Here is a 24,770-nt window from a genome sequence, read left to right on the forward strand (position 1 = left end):
AATTCAGAAAATTTCCGGAAAGTGAAATTTCCGATTCCGGAAAATTTTCGCTATCCCTACTCTGAAGTGACAACTAGCACACTTTAAAACTTTTTCAAATAATCATCTTCGTAAATATTAGGTATGAACTGATGTTTTGGTAATTACCATAATATTATATTTTTGTACTTTAACGATGACTTTCAACTCCTTTCCCAATTGTACCATCGCTTACAACTATCAAACTTTTATAACATTTTATAGGATTAGTTTGAATTTACTAGGTATGATTAAATAAAAAAAGGGGATACCTTTTTCTGTAATAATTTTGCGGTTTTATGAATGGAAAATATAGGCCTAGCAATGTAAGGGGTTGAGTGATTATTACAAACCTTATCAACAGAAATAAGTAATAATAGACTAATGTACGAGAATAATAGGCTAATGTACGTACATATCTATCAGTACATCACACAAATGCGACTACAGTATGTTTCTTTTTCCTCAACCAATGTTCTAAACTGACGGACGTGAAACAAAATTTTCGTTCCATTTGCGATATTTGTACGTGCTGTAAGAGGGGCCGGCATTTCTGGTCCCAAATTGTATAATGGGACTGCATACCGAAGAGAGTTGTAGAGAGCAAGGTACAGAGGAGAGTATTTGTTTAAATGGAAAGAGGATGGTTGTCAGAATGGTCACTACAAAAGGTATTGAAAGTTTCGACCTGCCACTTCAATGCAAAGATTACAGCGGTGACGAAGGGACTGACGGCGCAGCGGACGCGTTGAAACACTCCTGGCGTTCCATCAATGCTCCAGGCTGCAGCAACAATTCGAGCAACCAAATCCTCCTCTGATTGCACAGGCGTCGCGTGGACTAGTTGCTTCAAATGACCCCAGGAAAAGAAAGCTAAAGGGTTAAGATATGGTGAGCGGGGTGGCCAAGATACCGGTCCTTCTCTGCCTATCCATTTGTTCGGAAAGGATACTTCATCTGTAAAGAGAACACGAGACAGGAAGCGGGGTGTATTAGCATGCTGTTCGCGTAACTACTAGACAAACTCCCACCTACATGGATAATTAGCGGCGTGTAATGCATGCACTTTTTGGCCGTGGAAAGAGTACTACATCTGATTTTCCACACCTGCCAATGATGTGCATTCAGTTCAGCATCTACTACTTGTGTGCTGCTGAACGTGTTTTTCTGAACTCGAGCAAGAAGTCCTCCTCAAAAGACTCAGCCCGTACGGTTCTATATCGTGCAGCATAGGGCTTGTGTACTCCCAGCAATCCTGTTTCTTGTGATCTTCGATCTACACCTGAAAACGTTGCGTGGTGTGGAATTCTACACTTAGGAAACTGTTGTCTGTACAGCTGTTGTGCCAGACGGCTATTACTGTCCGCTTTCCTCGTATGCTAGATTAATGTCTTCCAATTCTTCATGTATGTACTGCTCCATTACGTCTGTAATCACAGACATTGGGCATGTACACCGTATGGTGAAGAAATGAAGCAAAATTAAAGTCGTAAATGTTAGATATTCCCATACCCTTTTAGTCACTCTTAGCGAGATTGCAACTTAGTGCAACTGTTTGATCCTATTCCGTCTTATCAAACACATTCACAAACATCGTATCGCCCTCCTCTAAGGCACGTTTAACGTCACAAACGAAGTTCCAGTTATTAAAGAAACACATACAACAAAATACATCCAAATAAGAGGTGCAATGCACTCTAATGAACCCAATTAAACGAACTTAGCCTTTAACAGAAATAATATGCCTAGTGTTTCGTTTATAAAACGGTTGATGGAACACACGAGCAAAACTAGCCCTCAAAGAAGAATTTAGTCCATAGTGTCGATTCCCGTTCTTCCGCTCGCGATGAACAAACCAACTCATTTACTAATGTGTAATGACTCCAGGGCACGCACGCTGCAACAGATAAATTAAAGCGGATAACAAGAGAACCAAACAAATATCAACTTCCCGCAGTTCCGTTGCTTCTTGCAAAAATACTGGGAACAATGGCAGACGAGTATGTACACTGATGTTCAAAATGATTGTTGTATATCTATAACTGTCTTCTTGTGAGAATATAATTCGATAATGATTTTGCAGGGTCTTTTAATACTGATACTATGTGTATAATAGAGAAATTCGTATTTGTGGTAAATTTCATAGGAATAGAATTATAAATAAGCCTACTAAAATTAGAACGAGTAAAACAAAATGTTGCTAAATAGACAAGAAAGTTTCATTTTCATTTTATTGGTCTTATGTACTGCTCTTTTGACATGAAATTTGTCACATACATGTCTTTGCCGATTATACACATACTAACATTATAAGAAATACCGGGCGAATTCGTTATCAAGTTATATTCCTACAACATATTTATAGACATGCGACAATAATTTTGGACATGAGTGTACATTGCGAAACACAAATAAACTAAACGTCAGTAGCAGTAGTAATAGATCGTCATCAAAAACATTCAGATGACGTAAAAATCCGATTGCTGATCTACTCATATTAATGACTTTACTAATACTTTTTGAGGAAGTATGCAACCACGCACAGCGATTATCATCTCTTCCGCCATCTTTTATCTGCGTGGATGAGTATTGACCTGCCACGTAGTATTATTTCCAGACAGTGAGACGCACTTTACATGCTCTTGTCCACTCAATTTACGTCATAGATGTGCGGCAATCCCTAACGTCCTTTGGGGAATCCCTTGCGCCGCCAATGCATAAATCTGAAAACTGAAAATTTGGAATAGAGCAGGTTAGGAGGATCCTTTGACGATATCATGCCCGCATTACGTCTACGCTCGGTAGTTTATAGTACAATATTTAACTTTAAAGTTTGTTTTCCCACGCTTTCGGCAGCCTATAACACGTAAACGACGCGTTTTTCGCCCTATGTTTATAGGAAGTTTTTTTTTGTTTATTTTGTTTTCAGGAATTACCCCTCTGCTTTTGTACAACGAATTTAGCGCCATACTATATATATATATATATATATATATATATATATATATATATATATATATATATATATATATATATATATATATATAATATTTCAGCATTTTATTTAGATTTTCACTTTTGCGTAACAAAATGCCAAGCAAATACAAATTTGCGTAGCAATTTGTAAGTTTTGTATCGCACTCTCGGCAACCAAGAAAAACATTATTATTATTATTATTATTATTATTTCATACAATGAAATACTAAACATTTTCTGTGCATCAGAAACAAGTATGATAATGAAAAACAAAGTAAGGAAAAAGCAACAGCAATCATATTTTTAAAACGTTTTAACTTTGACATTCTACAGATTTCTACAGCTTGTAGCTACCGGTATTTGGAAATGTGTCCATATACTGTTTTTTTTTTTTTTAATAAGTTTTGAATTCGTAATGACTTGAAGAAACGGGTAATTGGAATTACGCACCACAAAGTCAACTTGAATAACCTATTTCACAGAAAGTCCAGTATCTAATTGTAGCCAACTGCTACTGGGACAATTTGTTTTCCTTATTTTAAATATTTTAAACCGAACACTATTTTTTTTTTCATAACTTCAATGTAAAATAAGCGAGCATAGCAAAACAGATATACAGGGTGGCGTGAAAGTAGGTATGCAGTACCGTACTACATTTTATATCATTTCTTATTTTTATCCATCAGGTAGACTTAGTTTCTTTATTATTTGTTCTTATTGTGTTTCTGTTTACATCTTCAGCTCGGAAGAGCCGAAGCAAATAAATCCATAAACTAGAATGTTATACTTGATCAATACAGGGGTGTATAACTACTTTTGGGCCATCCTGTATATTTCTAGGCCAATACTATGAAACAAATATGAAAAAAAAATAAGAAGGCAGAAAAGAGTAGGCCTACTGCTAGGATCCCTATTTTAGCTAGTAATCTAGTTTTAAAAAAGTCTGCTCGAGTCTTGGATGTGGAGAGTCAATCGAGTCGCTTCCTTTACAGAATAAAGTATCGAAGAGGATATGGTCTCTTGGTATATTTCCAGTAATTTGGTTTGTAGTCAATAGTAGGTTGTGTTCTTGCGAGCCAACGGACACATAAGGGGAAACTTCGGTTTCCAAGAAGACTAATCACTGAGCTTTAACTATATGTAAAATCTAAAGATAAACCATTTCGTCATAAAGGGAAGGTAATGATAAACTGTTTTTCGGTTGCAAAAATAGCCCACTTCGGTAATAAAATTATGATCATTGATGTCTCGTATTTTGTTATACAATTTTTCGTTTGCATCGCATTTCTAGGATTTTGTGTAGCAAACTGCGATGCGATACTGATTCCTCCACATTAGGTCAGTTTTTCCTCTAGATTTTAGCGATAAAATTCGAGTTTTGACCGTTGTGGCTTCTTTTAAGAAGCCGTTTCTGGGTACCATGTCCAGGGGTCGTTTAGCCTGAAGCGTGGAACATTAGGCTAAAAATTCCATTTTATTTCATTTCTAATCGGGTATACAGGAAAACTTTTTAAATGTCTATCCATATAAAATACAACCCTATTTACACTATCATCATTATAATAAGGAAGTACAAGGTGTGATAAAAAAAACAACAGAGAATGAATTTTCTGAAGTTTTCTAACAGCAACTTCTGACACTACAATCATTTGATGTAATTTGTCTGATAGCCTGATCAGTTGAGACAGTCAGCTTCCAGTTGCAACATGTTCTGACTTGTCAGCAGTGTTGCCAATTTGGGGGAAAAGTCGCTAAATCTAGGGGATTCGTCTTCCAGGATAGCGACAAAAAATATTTTTTTCTGATTGGCGACTTTTTTGATGATTTTGGAATGACGATTTAGCGACTTACTTACAAATCTAGCGACTCTTGTGCTGCGAACAACTTGTCCTAAAATAAGTACTATATTAGCTCGAATCAATTCAGATATATGTTTATTTTCCTTTTGGTTATTTGACTCAGTGTAGATGTTGACGAGCTGGGAAAGTACATAACATTTATCTCTATATTCCAACTTTAATTGCTGTTATCTCTTACCTTCTAACGGGAAACAACTCCAGCTTTTAATGTCCTTTAGTTTACAAAGATTCTGTTTAGAGACACAAATAATACATTACCGGTAGCAAACAGATTATCTGAGAAGCGTGAGTAGAAGTGAAGTAAGATTTTTTTTCTAGACCTTTAATTTTGTTCGTTTTTCTAAACTCATCTTTGATTTCATTGAAGCAAAGGGGGCGTTGTGGCTCAGTGGTAGAGCGGTCACCTCCGGTGCTTGGGGTCCTTGGTTCGATCCCAGCTCGCGCCGTGTGGACTTTGTGGTGGACAAACACCGTGCTCGTGGGTTTTCTCGGGGTTCTCCCGTTTCCTCCCACTTTCTTCATTCCACCATTTCATTCATCTCTCATCATCACCGTCTCCTTTAGCCTAACCGGCATAACCGTGAGACGTAAAACTTAAAGATTTCATTTCATTTTTTCGTTGAAGCAAAATTGATCATAAAGTTAAAAATATATAAAAAGGAAATTATTGTTAGTTATGTATGAGTCTTTCATATACGTTCTTGTAGCGTAGATAGTATTATGGTTTGAATTGATCACACGTACAGTATATTACGCACGCACACACTTTATATATATATATATATATATATATATATATATATAAAGAGGCAAAATTCCACGAAATTTTTTTAGCGACTTTTTGTATCAATTTGTTGGCAATACTGCTTGTCAGTCAGCGTCCATAGTGAGGTTGTGTTTACCCTGTCTGTTACGCATCAACAACGCATGAACATTAAGTTCTGTTTCAAGTTGCAAACAAGTGCCAAAGAAATTCATGAAATGTTGAAATTAGTGTATGTGTATAATGCTGCAAGTCTGAAGGTTGTTTACAAGTGGTATGCACGATTTAAAAGCGAAAATGAGTTGATAGAAGACGAGCAACATTCGGGACATTCATTAACCTCAAAAACAGAAGAAAACGTGCAAAAAATGGCAAAAAGAAAAACCTATTCGAATATTTGTTCAGACAGGCGAATAACTATTCGAGAGCTTTTGGAAGAACTAATCATCTCGTACGGGTTCATACAAAGCATTTTAACTACCGATTTGGAAATGAGAAGAGTGAGTGCGAAATTCGTTCAACTTTTGACTAATGAACAAGAGTTTTCGGCCGACAAAAATAATTCCTGTCTGTCCGCATCCACCGCACTCACCAGATATAACATGACGTGACTTCTGGCTCTTCCCAAAAATTAAAACCGTGCTTAAAGGAAAATCTTTCGACACAATTTTTGACATTGATTGGGCCACGACAGAGCAGCTGAACGCCCTTTCCAAAAGAAGCCTTCCAGAAATGATTCCAGTTATAGATTGAATGTTGGGATAAGTGCATTACTAGCTAAGGACAGTAGTTTGAAGGATATTAAATCAAATTCCATGTAAGCTTGTTACTTTGTTTCTAATAAAATTATTCACCTGAAGGAGATTAAATCAAATTCCATGTAAGCTTATTACTTTGTTTCTAATAAAATTATTCACCTGAAGGAGATTAAATCAAATTCCATGTAAGCTTATTACTTTGTTTCTAATAAAATAATTCACCTGAAGGAGATTAAATCAAATTCCATGTAAGCTTGTTACTTTGTTTCTAATAAAATAATTCAACGTATTTTTTGATGACACCTCGTATTGTGTAAAATGTTTGTATGTACTAACAATAGGTTTGTGAATGAAGTTATTTTTATGTCTAGTACTTTCACACCCATTTAGTAAAAAACGAAATATAATATAAACAAGAAACAATGTATGTTACTAAAAACGGTTCCACTGACATAGTATACAAAGCTTCGGGGCAGTGTGCTAGCGTTGGTAGTTTTCAAATCCACAAGGCTCTTGGCATACAACCGCATTCACAAATTCCGTGGATATGTTCTCTTTTCCACACCCAGTGGCATTGCGATGGTAAGTATTCCTCTTGTAACATTCGTGGAAATTCGACTGAAACTTCTAGCTCAGCCAAATATATTCAAGAGGACTGAATGGGGAGGAAAGAAGATAGAAAGAGAGAAGGGAAAAAGAAGAGGAATGCAGCCAAATGGAAGAGGAACATTAGAGTGGTTATGTTAAAGGATAGCAAAAAATGTAGCAATAAAAAGAGGGAATTCTTTTCTCTCCCTTGTTCCAAATGCTGTTTCTCCCTTTGGACTACATAATTCTCAATTGGGGGGATAGTTCCTATTCTGACAGTACTGTTTCAGAACTAACGGTATCCTCGCAATATCTCGTATAGTTTTCTGTTATTATTACTTAATACTATTAGTACTACTACTAACACTGCTGTATTGGTACTACTTGTATCAATCAATATATCGTTGCCTGTTTCTAGAGGATGTGCCGCGAATAAGTAGCCTGGTTCCGCTGTAACATGTATATAAGATTAGGCCTACCATATGATCAGAGTTGTAGTCGAAGGTATACGCCGTACAACCTCTGCTTAATATTAGTCATTACAATATACTTTTTGCTCCAAGGCGTGTAGTATTTTCTTTCGTTTATATTTATTTATGTAATCGGAAAATTAATCGCACTGAGAAAAAATGTAGGTGGCGTACTTAGAAAGGTAGGTTACATGCGTAATTCCTGAAGTTTTTGGACAACGTTCAGCAAACGTATAACTGAAAACGCATGTTTTATAATACTCTCCGTATAATTGTTTCATCTATACGTACTTTCCATATGAAACAATATAGGCGGTCAGGATCTCACATACAAATGGACATGTATAACATATAACTGAGGAATGTAACATAAGTGTATGTATGTATGTGATATAAGGAAAACTGTTAGATGTCAGACATCCTGCAACGGCATGATGTAATATCTAAGGGCAGTGCGTATGTAGCATATGGATAAGGTATGCTCCAGTCTGATTTCTGTAGTAAGCAAGAGGATTCCGTATATTTGTACAATATACCGCTATCCGGAGAACGGATTTTTTTTTTCAGTGCGGAAAAGACTTTTTATGGGAGCTTGTATAAAGAATTGAGGAAAAGACTCATAAAAATGCTTCGTGTGAAGTATTGTGTTGTACAGGGCAGAAACATGGACAGTCCGCAAAAATGATTCAAAACGACTAGAAGTTTTCGAAATGTGGGTATGGAGGAGAATCGAGAGAATTAGCTGAGTCGAGCGGAAAAAGGAATGAGAGGGCGTTGGAAATGGTGGGGGAGAGAAGAACAGTTTTAGATATTATTAAGAAGTGGAAGAGAAACTGATTGGGACATGGGCTAAGAAGGAACTGTATCATGAGAGATGTGCTAGAGGGCATGGTGGCAGGAAAAAGAGGGAAAGGACGAAGGAGACTACAATTATTGGACGATATATCAAAACGGAAAAATTGTACATAAAGACGAAGAGGATAGAGGAAGACCGTGGAACATGGAAGCTTCTCAGTTGCAGCAACGAGACCTGCCAATACTGGCAGAATACTACTGGTGATGAATCAGGTCATAACTATATCGCTTTTTCTCTATTTTATTTTTTCCCGCTGTTCAAACATATCGATCATGTGGGGGGAAACCCGTTTTTTTGTTACTACTCTACAATAAAAAAATAGGCAGGGTTAGAATTTAGCGTCTATTTCACTATCGAGACTACATGAGACGAGGACGTATATCTTAACGTGGAATAGAAGCCATGAGCTTCCTCCGGTAATTGAAGCTGAGTCTCCCGCGGCGAATAAACATACACTATTCATATAGCCAGGGATGTTATGGAGAGTATACGGCGTGTACTCATAAAATATTTTTATTGTTGTGCGCATACTCACATTAAATCAGAATGTAATGGAAGAAGTGTGAGTATAGTTATTGTTTTAAAAACAGTCCAGCTTATACCTACCAAAAATTGTAGCAATACATCGCTGCATATAGCCACGAAGCGGAGAGGGGAAGAGATATATAAAAAGTAAAAGATTATGTGAGTTCTCCTCTGTATAAGTCCGTGCTATTTGATGAGTAAATATCATTATGAAACTTTTTTTAACTATAATATTCGTATTTCCAACCTACTCCTCATCACGATTTTCCTAATTTCTTCTGGTATATCCGGCGTGATTTTCTCCGTTTCTTCTGATAGTGGGTTGATTCCTTGTGCGTGAAAGACCACTGGGTCCTTACAACATTGCAGAAATGTTTGGAAAGGTTTGCTTATTGTGTCAAACTGGCGCATATGCAGTGACTACCGGAGTTTCTCTCTTCAACCGCACAATATTCACTGATGCCGATTTTACACCTTCAGTGGCCGAGGACATACTGTGGATGCATGTATCCTATTAGATGCTACAAAAAAGACATAACCCTCCTGCCTATTCTATTGCAACTATGGTTTCTGATGACAAGAATAATAATTGTGACATGAATCTTGTTACATCACCTCCTTGCAACACGACACCTACTTCCTCAAGTAGCCCAACAGAACATATACCTAATCCTACTGCAGTTCACATCCCTCGTGATGTTGCTAAGGCAGGACAATCTTGACTTTGTGGTGCATTACATTCACCTTCAATGGGCAACAGAAAGTATGCAGTCACACGAAAGGACATCTGGCCGATCCGAAAACCTAAGAAGAAAACGACTAATAGACGACGAAAACCTACAAAATCAGAATTAATAACTTCTTCTCCCTTCAAAAAGTCTTTGGAAGCAGGAGAAAAGAAGAAAGATCTGAGAAAAGAAATCACAGAAGAGAAGAAACACAAGAAGAGGATGAATGGTACACAGGAGTGAAAAAATGAGAGAAGCCTCTAAATAAAAACCTAAACTGTCGTGTAGACGTATACGTATGCTTTCTATGATAGTGATCAATGTGACTCTGAGTCTGATTCTGGAGCTTCTGTTTTCGAACTCTCTTTTGGTATTGAGAAACTAGATGATGACGCAACGTCTTTGTTTTGTACAGGGCCTTCTCTGAAGTCACGATGGGTGAACTGTGGGTAAAATGTGTTTTATGTAGCTTGTGGATACATAATGAATGCGTTGGCTGTGAAAAAGACATTTACGTATGCGATTTTTGGACATAGATTTTGTTAACATCCAAATCAACGATTACCTGCATATATCAAGTTTTTGTTCAACTAAAGTGTCAGGTAATGTTCTTTCATTTTCATTCATTTTTAAACATGGGAGCTCACACTGCCAGCATATTTTAAGTTGATCTTTTGATACACTAGTTCAAGTATGTTTTTCTTATTTGCGTTGTAAGCCAATTTCTTCAGGGGTGTCATTTAGGGGGCATTGGAGGCAATTGCCTTCCTGAGTTTAAGATGTATATAGATTTTATAAATAGAATAGTATTAAAATAGTGAAGAACGGGAAATTTTACTTATATCAAGGGGTCTTGCCCCCCCCCAGCAAAATCTGAAATGACGCTCCTGAATTTCTTCAAGGTACTACACAATAAACATAATCGAGTAATGGTTTATTTTTTATTGAATTTAAAATCTTCAGGCACCATAGGTACCAACTTCCATTAGGGGACTCGTATTGCCTACCTACGTCACATGTTTTACAAAGTGTTAACTTTTGCCAAAGTATTTTTTGTATTAAGTCACAATGTATTTATCACTACAAATGAAGTGACATACCAAAGTATGTTCTCCCCAAGTATTACTTTGCACTTGCAGTACGCGTATTTGTGTGAGTTATGCTACGCTAAGAAAACTGGGGGCTCAACATACCACCTTTTCCTCTAGCCATTTATGTTAGTAACAGAATTACTTATGTAGGATATCTTCGAGAAAGTAGCATAAACTATTTTTAATAATAGACGGTAAAACAGTATCACATCCTTTATATTTTAATCCAACTATTAATACATGCATTTTAAATTGTTAATTTTAAGAAATACTTTATTGTCATGTCTTTTACGCTAGTCATTAATATTCACAAAACAGCGTATACCCTATGAAAATTTTAAAACTCAGAACTGCATATGATAGACTTTATAAAAAGAATACATTTGTGTATTTCACACACAAAAAAAAAAATCGACAAAGCTTTCAATGGTATACCGACAAATATAGGCGTAGCCAGAAATATTCGATGGGAGGGATGTGTTACAACTATATTACTCTCTCTTGCTGTTGTGTTTCGCAGAATACCTGTTCACTTCTTTCTCTGACACTGTCTACATAAACATGTTTCCCACATTCCTTCACGCTCAGATTACGTATACAACATCTCGATGTTCCGTCTCGCTATTAGTTGTCCATTTCATTGGAATGCGTCAGTTTAAATACAGTTTTCGTTCTTTACATAAAAATATAACTCCTCTCCACTTAAAAGCTTTTGTGTCATAGTATGACACACAATATTTCCCCCCTGGAAAAGTATTTATTTCAAACGTAAGTCAATTATGGTTCGAGGGAATCGTTTATACATGTTCTCCAAGCTGTGATTAGGTTTACACGGTTAGATGAACAGTTAAATCAGTAGAAGTTACATATAACTATCTTTAATATCAGTAAAAACTCCCTTTGTCTTCTTGCTGTCCCGGGAGAAGAATATACTCTATCCATTCATATCATCTTTTAAGCATTTTGAAGTGATATATCGTGATATGCACGTATAAATTAACTCTCCTCCACGCACACAGATTATTGCAGTCCCGAAGTTATAGTCAACTGAAATCCTTATTACCACTTCAATAGTATATGAAAAGCTTGATGTTATAATCCCACCAACCCCCGCTTCGATACGCCACTGCGGACAAAATATAATTTATGCTACAAGTTTCTTTTCCTTATGCTGACAGCTGGATGTATTTTCTTGAAAATTGCACGCTGCAACAATACTAACAATAACAATTTTTTTTACAAACGTTGTATGTATTACAGTGAAACCTGTCTATGTTGGCCACCATTGGTTCCATTGAAAAGTGGCCAAGTTAGACAGGTGGCCAACTTACAGAAAATATGTATAATTGTTGTATTTTTAGAACAAGATTTCTAGTAATACTTGATTATAAAATTTTAATAAGCAATGACACAACAGCTACTTTTAAATAATATATAGAGAGTAATCATAACAATATACAGTCCTGTAATACACTGAATTACTGCAATACAGTACTACAATACACTAATACACTGAATTATTCGTATTGAAAACACATTAACACAAATAACTAAAAAATAGAAAATGTACGCATTTTACTGAAATTGATATTGTAGCACACTGAGTTATTCAGATTGAAAATAAGAAAAGCAAAATTATAAATTGAACAATTTGTATGCAGTTTATGTGTTTTTTTTTCTACAGTGACAAACATTTTCTGTAGATACTTTTCGAAAAATGGCACATCATTTATTGATGATGGTTCATTCTAAACGCATTTCTTTTATTTTTTTTTGGAACATACGCACGCACATTCTAATTTTGTAGTTAACTACTTCTGGTTAATAAGCTACAAGTGTTTCCCTCGTAGCAAAAGATGTTTTGAGAAAGATGTTAAGGAAATTCATATCTCAAAACATCCACTACCTCTCGACAAGCCGTCAGGTGCCAATAGTTGACAATTGAGATGGTTAGCTTTAACCTTGAGAATTTTTCAAAAGTACTAAACCTACCCACTGATGAAAGGAACCGATATAGCTAATGGTTTCACCAAAACAGACAGGGTAAACAAATACGTACAACCTTTTCCTGAATTCCTGTACGTGCTTTTTCTTATTCACATCTTCATTTACGACCCCTTTATCAGGGTAGTGTTCTGAACATTGACCTCCAAGAACAAATCGTGGGCATCAATTTGTCTTGTCTCCAGTCACAAACACAAAACATCTGTCTCTCATATGGGAATACGAAAGTGTTAAGAATAATAACAAAACTGTATTTTGCGTGGCCAAGATACGCAGGTAAATTTATTATTATCATTATAGGGTAAACATTGCTTCAGTGCGGCCAACTTCCAAGATAGACAGGTGGCCAACTTACCGAGTAACAAATAGCGAATACCTTATGGGAAAATGCAGGTTCAAGACGAACCTGGCCAAGATAAGCAGGTGGCCAACTTAGAGAGGTGGCCAAGTTCACAGGTTTTACTGTACGAATCTTGAAGGAGGGCACGGTGGCTCAGTGGTAGAGCGCTTACCTCTGGTGCATGGGTCCCTAGTTCGATTCTTGGCCAAGTTAGTTTGCGGTGGACAACATCGTGTCCAGGTGTTTTTTTTTTTTTTTTTTTTTGGTATATTATTATTTCCTCTCAATTCTCATTCTACGAATTCTTCCATCATCCCCCTCCCTTAACCTAAGTCGTGGGACGTCAAACTGAAAGATTTTTTCTACAAATCTTGAAGTTGAAAGTGTAGTCTGACACTAAAAAAAAGGGACATTTCCCTCATTAGTGTTGCTCACGAGAAAAGAAGAATATTTCTTAATTCGAGACGAGATGAGAAATATTGTGTGAAATGCAGATACTCTGACTAAGCTTCTGATCTCTCTTTTTTTACGTTCCATGGTTAGGCTAAAGGTGACGGTGATCATGAGAAATGAATGAAATGGTGGAATGAAGAATGTGGGAGGAAACGGGAGAACTCCGAGAAAATCCACGAGCACGGTGTTTGTCCACCACAAAGTCCACACGGCGCGAGCTGGGATCGAATCAGGGACCCCAAGCACCGGAGGTGAATGCTCTACCACTGAGCCACCGCGCCCGCATAAAACTTCTTATCTCTTAGAGGCACAAGTAGTATTTTGTTACGCGTGAGACTCGTGATATTAATCGTCTCGTTTCGTCTCTTATCTCGAGAACGAGACGAGAATTATCACGTTTCTTTGAAAATAATCACTCAAGGAATGATTCATTTGCTTCACTGCTCTGCAGCCATCTTTGTTTCCATGAAACGAATATACGTACAGAGGTTAGCCATTATCCCACTTTTCCACATACCCACCACGTTTGCTCTGAGAATCAAAATGAAATAGCTAGGTTTCATCACATGTGATGACTCCACGAAAGCATTCTGGAAAATCCCAAGAGAAACTTTGCAGCACGTTCTTTGTGAAGTGCATAATCTTGCTTATCAAGAACCGTGGAACCCAGAAAGCACGAATTTTTCTGTATCGCAATCGCTGAATTAGTGTTAACACAGATAATTTTGTCATACCTTTGTGCCCCATGATTTGTCTCTTGCGGTGCATCTGTCTTTTCGGATAAGTTCCTCAGTGACTAGTGGTAATGCATCTGTCTTTTTTGGATGAATTCCTCAGTGACTTGTAGCGATACCTTTTTTTGATAATTTCCTCAGTGACTTGTGGCGATGCATATGTCTTTTTCGATGAGTTCCTCAATGACTGGTGGTGATGCAAATGTCTTTCTGGATGAGTTCGTCAACGACTGGTGGTGATGCACCTGTCTTTCTGGACGAGTTCCTCAATAAGTAGTTGTAATGCATCTTTCTTATGATGAGTTCTTCAATGAGTAATGGTAATGCATCAGTCTCTTTGGATGAATTCCTCAACGACTAGTGGTGATGCACCTGTCTTTCATACAACGATACTTGCATTTCAACATCTTTATTTTATCTTTATTTGTATTTTTAAATTATGCACATGCTGTTCAAGAAAGGAAGAAGAAGAATATCAAAAGAGAAATAGATGTAATTTCTTTTTCTGTTGTTATGCGTTTATATTTTGTTATAATAGTGATTCGACGATGTGAGTTAGTTGTCATACCAACGAAAAATAAATAATACATAACTGAAGATCCATCTCATGAAATCTATATGTACAGTTTTTAAAGAATGTACTTGTTTAACTTGTTTGGTACTACAATAAAAGGTAATATCTTGATGCAGTGTGAAAAATGGATATTGATATATCAGTAGCCTTAGTTATATAAATGTATAAACTGAGAACCTATAAATAGTTCGTTATATTCTGGACGAGTTCCTCAATGACTAGTGATAATGCATCTTTCTTATGATGAGTTCTTCAATGAGTAGTGGTAATGCATTAGTCTCTTTGGATGAGTTCCTCAATGACTGGTGGTGATGCAGCCGTCTTTCTGGATGCGTTCCTCAAAGACTGGTACGTTTTCATCGGTTGTGACCATGGCTGGTTTTGTGTGCTACGTCATCTATCGCCCTTAGCCTAAAGAATATAACCGTTGACATAGTTGGTGCCACTTTAAATCATCCATAGATAGTGGGAAATAAAAATTAGGTACATGTTAGGTAATAAAGATAATGCTTCTACTTACAAAATTTCATTTCTCGAGTGTTTACCATTACATTTTTATATTTACACGTTTCTGGGCATTACTGGCACCTATGTATGGCCTTAGCCCGTCACGTCCTTCGGCGAGTACCCTATCTGAGGAAAGAGGGAAGGAAGAAAGGGATGGGTAAGGAAGAAGCACCTTGGGTCCTGTACCATCCTGGCATTTGCCTGCTATGAATGAGGAAAATGCAGGAAAAAACTACTCACGATGATTGATCTGGAAAAGCTATCACACCTTTTCCACCGGGAATCGAACTCTGAATCGCTCAGATCAAGAGACATGTTACTTTCTTTTACGTTAATTACCTAATATGAATAATACTGAGCATACCATTTTGTTCTTTTCTGTCGTGAATATTACCCACTTCCGCTTTCGCTTACCACAAAGTCAAATAACGTACAAGAATTGCCTAGTTTCACTTCACAAATCCAACCACTATGATATACTTAAAAACATCTTAATGCAAACCCTGAGAATGTTCCAACTGTGTAGCATTTATGTAGGCATTATTCCCGTAACGTAACACTCCTAATTATCGTACGGGACAGAGACAAGAATGTACGTATATCTTCAAGAAGCTCTCTTACTTCCTACTTGAGAGCTCTCCGCTCGGATAATAAAAAAACTAGATACAGTATACGTATAATCTGCAGTACCAGCGATTCTTCCCTCCGTAACCTGTGGTTGCCTCTCCATCCTGGTTTGCTTAATGAATTAACTGAAGCAGCTGGTGTAGGCAGCTCAGGACCAGATGCTGTGCTCGGTTGTATCGTACTCGCTGCTAGCTACAGCTGCCAAGGTCCTACTTTATTTTTCGGATAAAAAAAAGAACCACGAGGGAAAAGAAAAAAAGAGCAATACAGAAAAATAACTTGTGATGCCATTTACTTTTTTTTTTTTTTTTTTTTTTTTGTAAAGACCATTAGGTATTCTACCATGCACGATATAGTCATAAATCATACTGATCACTTTCCGTACTCTCCGAAATTATGTTTTTCCTTTTTTTTTTTAAAAAAAAAAAGGAAAAAAAGAACGTTTTCACAAGCCTCAAAACTACTAATTGCGGTCACGTGTCATATCGTAAATAACGTGTTTCGTTTTTATTATAAACATGAATATTTCTTTTTTTTCGAATCTAGCACAGTTAAGTAGTTATTTCTTTATCCAAAAACTTTGCGTTTCCTTTTCTAATTTTCTTTCTTGCTTGTTTTTTTTCTTCCCTTGAGAATAAATCTTTTTACCCACACATAACAAAACTACAAGTTGAACATGTGTTGGAATGGGAGTTTAATTTCAAGACAGATTAAGACAAATTTCTTTCATGTCATAGTGTTTTTGCGAATTACAGCATGTTCTGGCAAACTTTACTTTCGAAAGTTACAAGATTGTGATATAAAAGGAAAATCGTATTTGTTTTCTTTTTTGATTTTTTTTTTGTACTGGAAAAGGAAAAAGAAAAATACATGACTGCAATGTTGTAACAAGAGTTGTATTTCTGATACATTAAAGCAAATCCCATTAATTCAAGAGTTCCAATGAATTTAGTTGACATAAAGCGTCTGCTTTGTCAAAGAAGCTAATGTAAGTATGTTATTAATGATTCTATCAAATAATTAAATAAAAGAGAACTACTGCTGTAAGTATGTTATTAAACATTTCCATTTTCATCAATAAAGTCAGTTATGTAAAACAATAATAGTAAAAAAGAATTTATTGTATGTTTGGTATTTTACATTCCTGTTTTGATCAAATAGCTTCAATGAAGCCCGTAGTGAAAACCAAAATTATTGTAAGTATGTTATTAAAACTTGTTCTATTGGATAACTTCAGCAAAGGCTGTTGGGTAAAAGAAATTTATTGTAAGTATGTTATTTTTCACTGTTGTTTCTAGAGTAGCTTGAATAAAAGAAATTTATTGTATGTTATTAAAAATTGTTATTGTATTGGGTAACTTCAGCAAAGGCTGTTGTGTAAAAGAAATTTATTATTTTTCACTGCTGTTTTGTAATAAAGAGTACAAAATATATAATTTTTAATAAACAGTAGAGTTAAAATACAAATATTATTTAAAAAGTAGTTAACAAGGAACACAGGCAGCTTGAGTTCATTTTTCTAGTCGCTAGATTTTTGGGTGATTCAAATTCTGGTCACACTGTAATTTCCATGGATGGCAACACTGAAAATTCTTCCGATTCGTATTTTCGGGTGTAGAATAACATTATCTATTATTGAGGTAAGTTACATGTCATTATCTCTGTTCATTTATGAAAAACTGGCAAAAAGAATTGTTAGGTTTTGAAAAATATTTAGTAGTCTGCCCCCTTAAGCTGAAGGTCTAAAACACATCTCAAGAGCTGTAGTGCTATCGATTTTCTCAAAACCTGCACATGAGAGTTTATCTCCATGCATTCCATTTTGTCCACCTTTGAATGCTCTTTCGGCTGATACATTTTTAAAGTATTTTTTCTCAATAGAAATTAAAGTTTAAAGAGTTAATGGTAATTTTTGGTCTTTATCTCATTAACCGTACTGTTTACTGTCGCATCGCTAGTGTCATAATGAAGATCTTGATAAGCGTATACTTCATTATCAGCTTCACCTTAATAGGTAGCTGAAGAAGTTGATAAACGTATACTTCAGTAGCAACTTCACCTTAATAGAAGGCTGAAGTAGTTGATAAACGTATACTTTAGTAGCAACTTCACCTTAATAGGTGGCTGAAGAAGTTGATAAACGAATACTTCAGTAGCAACTTCACCTTAATAGGTGGCTGAAGATGTTGATAAACGTATACTTCAGTAGCAACTTCACCTTAATAGAAGGCTGAAGAAGTTGATAAACGTATACTTCAGTAGCAACTTCACCTTAATAGGTGGCTGAAGAAGTTGATAAACGTATACTTCAGTAGCAACTTCACCTTAATAGGTGGCTGAAGAAGTTGAGAAACGTATACTTCAGTAGCAACTTCATCTTAATAGGTGGCTGAAGAAGTTGATAAACGTATACTTCAGTAGCAACTTCACCTTAATAGGTGGCTGAAGAAGTTGATAAACGTATACTTCAGTAGCAACTTCACCTTAATAGGTGGCTGAAGAAGTTGATAAACGTATACTTCAGTAGCAACTTCACCTTAATAGGTGTCTGAAGATGTTGATAAACGTATACTTCAGTAGCAACTTCACCTTAATAGGTGGCTGAAGAAGTTGATAAACGTATACTTCAGTAGCAACTTCACCTTAATAGAAGGCTGAAGAAGTTGATAAACGTATACTTCAGTAGCAACTTCACCTTAATAGGTGGCTGAAGAAGTTGATAAACGTATCTTCAGTAGCAACTTCACCTTAATAGGTGGTTGAAGTTGATAAACGTATACTTCAGTAGCAACTCCACCTCAATAGGTGGCTGAAGAAGTTGATAAACGTATACTTCAGTAGCAACTTCACCTTAATAGGTGGCTGAAGAAGTTGATAAACGTATACTTTAGTAGCAACTTCACCTTAATAGGTGGCTGAAGAAGTTGATAAACGTATACTTCAGTAGCAACTTCACCTTAATAGGTGACTGAAGAAATTGATAAGCGTATATTTCAGTATCAGCTTCACGTTAATATGTGTAATGGTTCTTGTATAGTATCATTTTTCAGGTTTACAAAGTAAATAAATACATAAAAGTTTTTTTTTTCGATTTTCGCAAAAAAAATACGTGTACTTTTTATACTAATCCATATAATTTGGTTCATCTTAATGATAGCTATCGACTGGTATAACACATGTTTCGTCTTCAGACATTTTTCTCATTAAATGTTAATGTTATTATAAACTTATTCGTAGATGGGAGTAATAGATTTTATATCGGAATAGTGAAGCATTTTTACCAATAATAATAATAATAATAATAATAATAATAATAATAAAATGAGAAAGAAAAGTCAAAATATGGACAATTGTCACGGTTTAAGGTATTCACTACGCCTTTCCACCATTTTTAAGAGTAATTTTTTTATGTAAATATCTGTGTAACAGAAAAAATGAAAAAGTTTTGCAGGTGCTCCATTTAATACTTAACCAGTGAAAAATTATACAGTTATCACGCTATAAAGTGCGCATCCAGATTTTTGGGCTATATACTAAAACATAGTCTGGAAATAGTTATTAATTTCTGTAATAGCAGTTTGTAAATAACTATCCTGGTTGACTTTCTGAATTTTTGACGTCCTTTATTGTCTGTGAATTATTCACTGAGATCTATATATATAAAAGAGAACGCACAAAATCCTTTGTCCGCTCATCACGCTAATACGGCTGAACCGATTTCTTTCATTTTTGGGGGGTTGTTAGGATTTGGACCCTAGATGGTTTTTATCATATCACTTTAATTTTCAATTACCAGTGTCTTGAGATAATTGACCAATCAGGTGTCAATACGTACAAAAAATCCTTTGTCCGCTCATCACGCTAATACGGCTGAACCGATTTCTTTCATTTTTGGGGGGTTGTTAGGATGTGGACCCTAGATGTTTTTTATCATATCACTTTAATTTTCAATTACCAGTGTCTTGAGATAATTGACCATTCAGGTGTCCATACGTACAAATCCTTTGTTATTAGTTCATCATAGGTATAAAAATAAACGTATTTATATGCAACCCGCATGACCCTGTGACTCGGCGGGTTAACATAACTGACAGGCGCTATAATGTTAACATTAGTGCAATCTTCTATGGTTTTTATCATATCACTTGAAAGCGAAAAAGTAAAAATTATCTAAGTAACAAAGTTTATTGCGTTCCGGGATGACCGCAGCGAAGCGGGGCGGGTTGGGGTGACCGCAGCGAAGCGGGGCGGGTTAACATAAATGACAGGCGATATAATGTTAACATTAGTGCAATCTTCTATGGTTTTTATCATATCACTTGAAAGCGAAAAAGTAAAAATTATCTAAGTAACAAAGTTTATTGCGTTCCGGGGTGACCGCAGCGAAGCGGGGTGAACGCTGCTAGTTTTTAAATAAAGTTGGAGAAACCTTAAACTGTAGCAATGTTAATTCTAGATAATTAGTGAAGAAGAAGCGATATTTCTTCACTTGTTTTGAGGATGGAGCGGGTTTTTGTCTGTCTTTGAGTCTTTGAATATGAGTTTTGCTCTGTAACATACGAATGTTTGAGATAAAGAAGAACTTTTGGCAGACCAAGGAAGAGATTGAACGATAACGCAGGTTCTACGGGAGATGAGGAAATAACAAGTCTGGATTGGCTTGTCAAAGCAAAGAGATGATGTGGGTCAATGAAAACTGGGATCCATTACTACTGACCCACTACTCACCGTAACCCACTATAGTTTTCTTCCCACCACGACTTACTCTTGAATGTATAGGGAATAATAGTGATCATGTTTTAAATATAGACGATTAATTACGGAAGATAGTTATTATGTGCAGAAACGGCTCATTTTCCATCCTCTATCAACAATGGGATCTTTTGTTTGGAAAATGTACATACAATAAAATTAATAACCAAACAATCTGCACAGCATGGTTCTTTTCAATAACAAAATGTAATTACAATGAATTGTAAATCACGGTAGATCATTTAAGGTTGACCCAACGACTCATTAACTTACGATCTTCTCTTTTTCTATTTACAAGACAGGATCCAATGTTATTATTTTCTTTCAGTAGGGATAAACCTTCTAATAGTAATGACAGCATGCTTGCCAGGGACTCTTTGTAACTTTACGGTTAACAGAAACACGTTTAAAAGGACTCATTGTGACTTTAATAGCGTATATTAACTGTTAATGTCAACAGACTTGCTGAGAAGTTGTATTTCATAATTTTACTGAAAAAAAAATACTCGCCATGTGTGATTAACTAAAATATGCTATCTCACAGAGAATTAAATTTAACCTAGCTATTAAACCACGAAATAACTTATTAAATAAAGTGGGAGTAGTTCATATATATATAATGCAATATATGAGAAGATAGCCATCCTTTGAAAAAAATCCCTTGTTAAAGTGATGGGGTTGAACCTGACCTGTGACATTTATTACCCCAAAATGCGCGACATGAAATTAGCCTTGCTCTATTCTACAGCATTTACATCATACTTGTTAAGAGGATTTGAACTTTTTTTTTTATCAAAGTAAAAATGAACATTTTCCCCCCATAGCGTGATAAAGTTTGTAAGTTAAGAATAAATGATGGCAATTTATGTTTTTTTTTTTTTTTTTATTTAAATATTCAGGAGAGCTGCCCATAAAATATGTAACATGTTATACAAAACTCTGAGGAAGATCATTATATGAACTTACACACACTATACTATCTTTACCCTTTTCACGTCAGTACTTTATTATTCTCTCTTTAGTATGAATAAAAAAAAAACGAGAAAACTTTCATGTTTTTCTTATCACGAATCATGTTTTGAGGAGTTTTAGGGTAGTCGTAGATGGCAGGTAACTAGCTCTTTTTTTAAAAAAATTCCGATAGAGTCAAGGCACACCATAACTTCTCATTTGCTTCACTGTATGTCGTTGCCATAGATACGAAGCACCGTTTTTGACCCTACTTGGTTAGACTTAATCTGGCTGTTTAATGCCGACACTTGCCACCAGGCGGCAGCGGAAACTGCTGAGAATTGCATTTAGCAGATGAGACTGAACGTAAGGTAAAAGGTGTGAGGGAGGGAGGAAGAAATAGCCAGGAATGAGATACGTGATAAAAAAAAGAAAGCAAGAAAGAAAAAGAGAATGGTCGGGGAAAGCGAAAACTAAAAGATATTGCAGAACGAAAATGACGACATTCGGCTTTTGTATCTGTGAAGAGGACGATCTTCAACTGTTAAAGATGAGTAGGGGAAATGTTATATAAAAGATTTTTTTGTCTCCCTTTTTCTTTTAATTCTGAGGGAGAGTGAGGAGGAAAAAGGGATGCATTTTTATACTCACAATACATAAAAGTGCCTTTTCAATTTCTCTGAAAATGTTCCACGCCAGTTAGATGTCTTATTGCTTTATCGCCTTTACCACTTAATCAGATAAAGTGAAACATTTAGTGTCTATGGAGTGACAGGAAGTTTGGATCTTTTGAGAGAATTTTCTATTAAGTGAGCTCTCATTACTTTGTGATAATGAACCTAACATATTATTGATTATTTTATCGTCTTTTACTTGGCCCAATAGTGAGCTCTCTAAATGAAGATAATTATTTGGGCACCATTTTGTCAGATCATTTCGCGCAGAGTGGGAATTTTCACTTACTACAGCCCCCTCTCGCACATTAGCTTCCTTGTCTTACTGTAAAAATTATTCACCCTAATGTTCCCAATCACATCATCTTCCCCTTGTTAAGGAGTTTGGCTTACCAAAATTCCTTTGTATATTAACCCTGTTTCCAGTGGCGGCGATGGGACGTTAAAAGTGAGGGGGGCAACACATAATCTGAATATTTGTATATCAATGTTAGTTTTTCTGCTTCTTTCTAACACTTTGTTTGACGAAAGGTTGTATAAGTAATAGGACACTATATTTTTTTAGTTAATATACCGTATATCGTATTTCATATTTTGTTAAATAACTTGGCAGGAGCAACGCAAGTAGGTATTTTAAATCTATGCCTTTGTACCCTTAAACAACAAAAGTGTAAGAAGAGATTTGATTCGTTGCTCATGAACATCTTAAAATTCTGTCTGGAAAATTGTCTGATCAGATTGTTTAATAACAAATATGTAAAACAAATAAATAGAAAGGATAATATTAATCATAGTAATAAACAACGAGTCTTGTTTCGTAGAAGTTATATTGAAATTGGGGATTAATGAACAGCTTAATTTTTAATTCCACACGCTATTAAATGTATGTTATTACTCTTAGAAAATGAAAGATAGTAAATACCGTACTAGAAGCATATACTACGATATTTAAAGAAATACGCAGTTGCGGAAATACGGATATTACTTTGAATTGCATTTAAAACGCAATTCCTGTAGCTTTCTTAACTCCACAGGAACATAAATAACCAATATATACTCACGCAACGACAAATATTATATGACACCGTTTTTTCTATGAACCAGTAATACATACAAACACTTTACATTTGCAAATGAAACTATATACATTAAGGGACCACTTCAAAAAAGTGGGAACAACTGCCTTTCTTGCCTCCGTAATCGCCGCTCCTGTCCATTCGTCCAGGAGACAAAAGATGTGTGTCCGTTCGTTCGAAAATTTCAAGTAATATTTGATGGATTATTATCAATTTTGATCAGAATTTGAAGTATCAGGTAATAGGATTCGATTTCGTTGATGAAGGAGGTCTACCCAGCGTTTCTCAACCTTTCTTTCCTTTGGGGCAATGTAAAGTACGTTTCAAACTTTCGCAACATCCCTATATGTGATTTTTTTTTCCCCTAGATGCAAAAAAGCAAACAAATAAAAATACATACAATACTTTTTTTAAAAAATTATGGAACGACTATGAGATATACAAATTTTACAGATTACGTAGGACTCTTGAATAGAAGAATATTAACGTAAAAGGAATGTATGAGTCTTAAACAGGAATATGAGAAAGAAATACTACCATCAGAAATATAATAAGACATTAAACTTAAAACTAGTAAGACATTTGTCCCTGGCTATTTTTGCAAAGCATGTCTATAAGTGGACGAACTCTCGATACACTCTTATGTCCAAAATGAAATGAAATGAATTTTTTAAGTTTTACATCCCACGATTATGCGGGCTAGGCTAAAGGAGACGGTGATGATGAGAAATGAATGATATTGTGGAATGAAGAAAGTGGGAGGAAACGGGAGAACCCCGACGAAACCCACGCACACGGTGCTTGTCCACCACAAAGTTTACTTGGCGGGAGCAGGGATAGAACCCGGGACCCCATGCACCAGAGACTGATCCAACTCTTATGTCCAAATGAACAACGTTGAAAGCAAAATTTCCAGCTTTAAACTTGCAAAACAAGTCTGAAATCAACTCGATTTACGATAATTATTTTATTTTCTTGTGAAGATAATTTCTTTGCGGAGGATCTTAGAAGACATTAAAAATCTCGTGACACACCACTGCGTTGTGGCACAGCTGTTAAGAAATGCTGGTCTATCAAATGGAACTGGTAGAAATCAATCATTTCCAGTTTTAACTCTGATCAACTATAGAATAAAAACGGTAATAGATAGCGAGAAGCTGTTTACTTCCAACAATTTAGCGTCTCAAGAATATATTCCATCTCCATCCTTAACTCTCTACTAACACCATAAGTGAAAGAAATCCACTGAAATTTCCGGTTTCAATGTTGATCTACATAGAGCAAAAAAGATAAGGTATAGCAAGAAGATGTTTCGGAGATTTTTACTTCAGGTTTTTTGTTTTCCCAAGCATAGAGGCATTATAGAACACGTTACATATGGTTCCACGCCTCTCTGCGTTCAGATATAGGAGTAATGACGTCATAACTTTAAAAAAATATTTTTT

At 35.7% G+C, this 24,770-nt stretch overlaps 1 protein-coding gene across 2 annotated transcripts in view; it reads left to right on the forward strand.

The window, feature by feature from the left end:
- The window catches only part of LOC145668153 (uncharacterized), a 1,131,027-nt gene that overhangs the window by 482,681 nt on the left and 623,576 nt on the right, over nt 1-24,770 (forward strand). The gene's annotated exons all lie outside the window — the stretch shown is intronic.

The sequence above is a fragment of the Thermobia domestica genome, chromosome 13, assembly GCF_964235325.1.
Source record: "Thermobia domestica chromosome 13, izTheDome1.hap1.1, whole genome shotgun sequence".
Classification (NCBI taxonomy): domain Eukaryota; kingdom Metazoa; phylum Arthropoda; class Insecta; order Zygentoma; family Lepismatidae; genus Thermobia; species Thermobia domestica.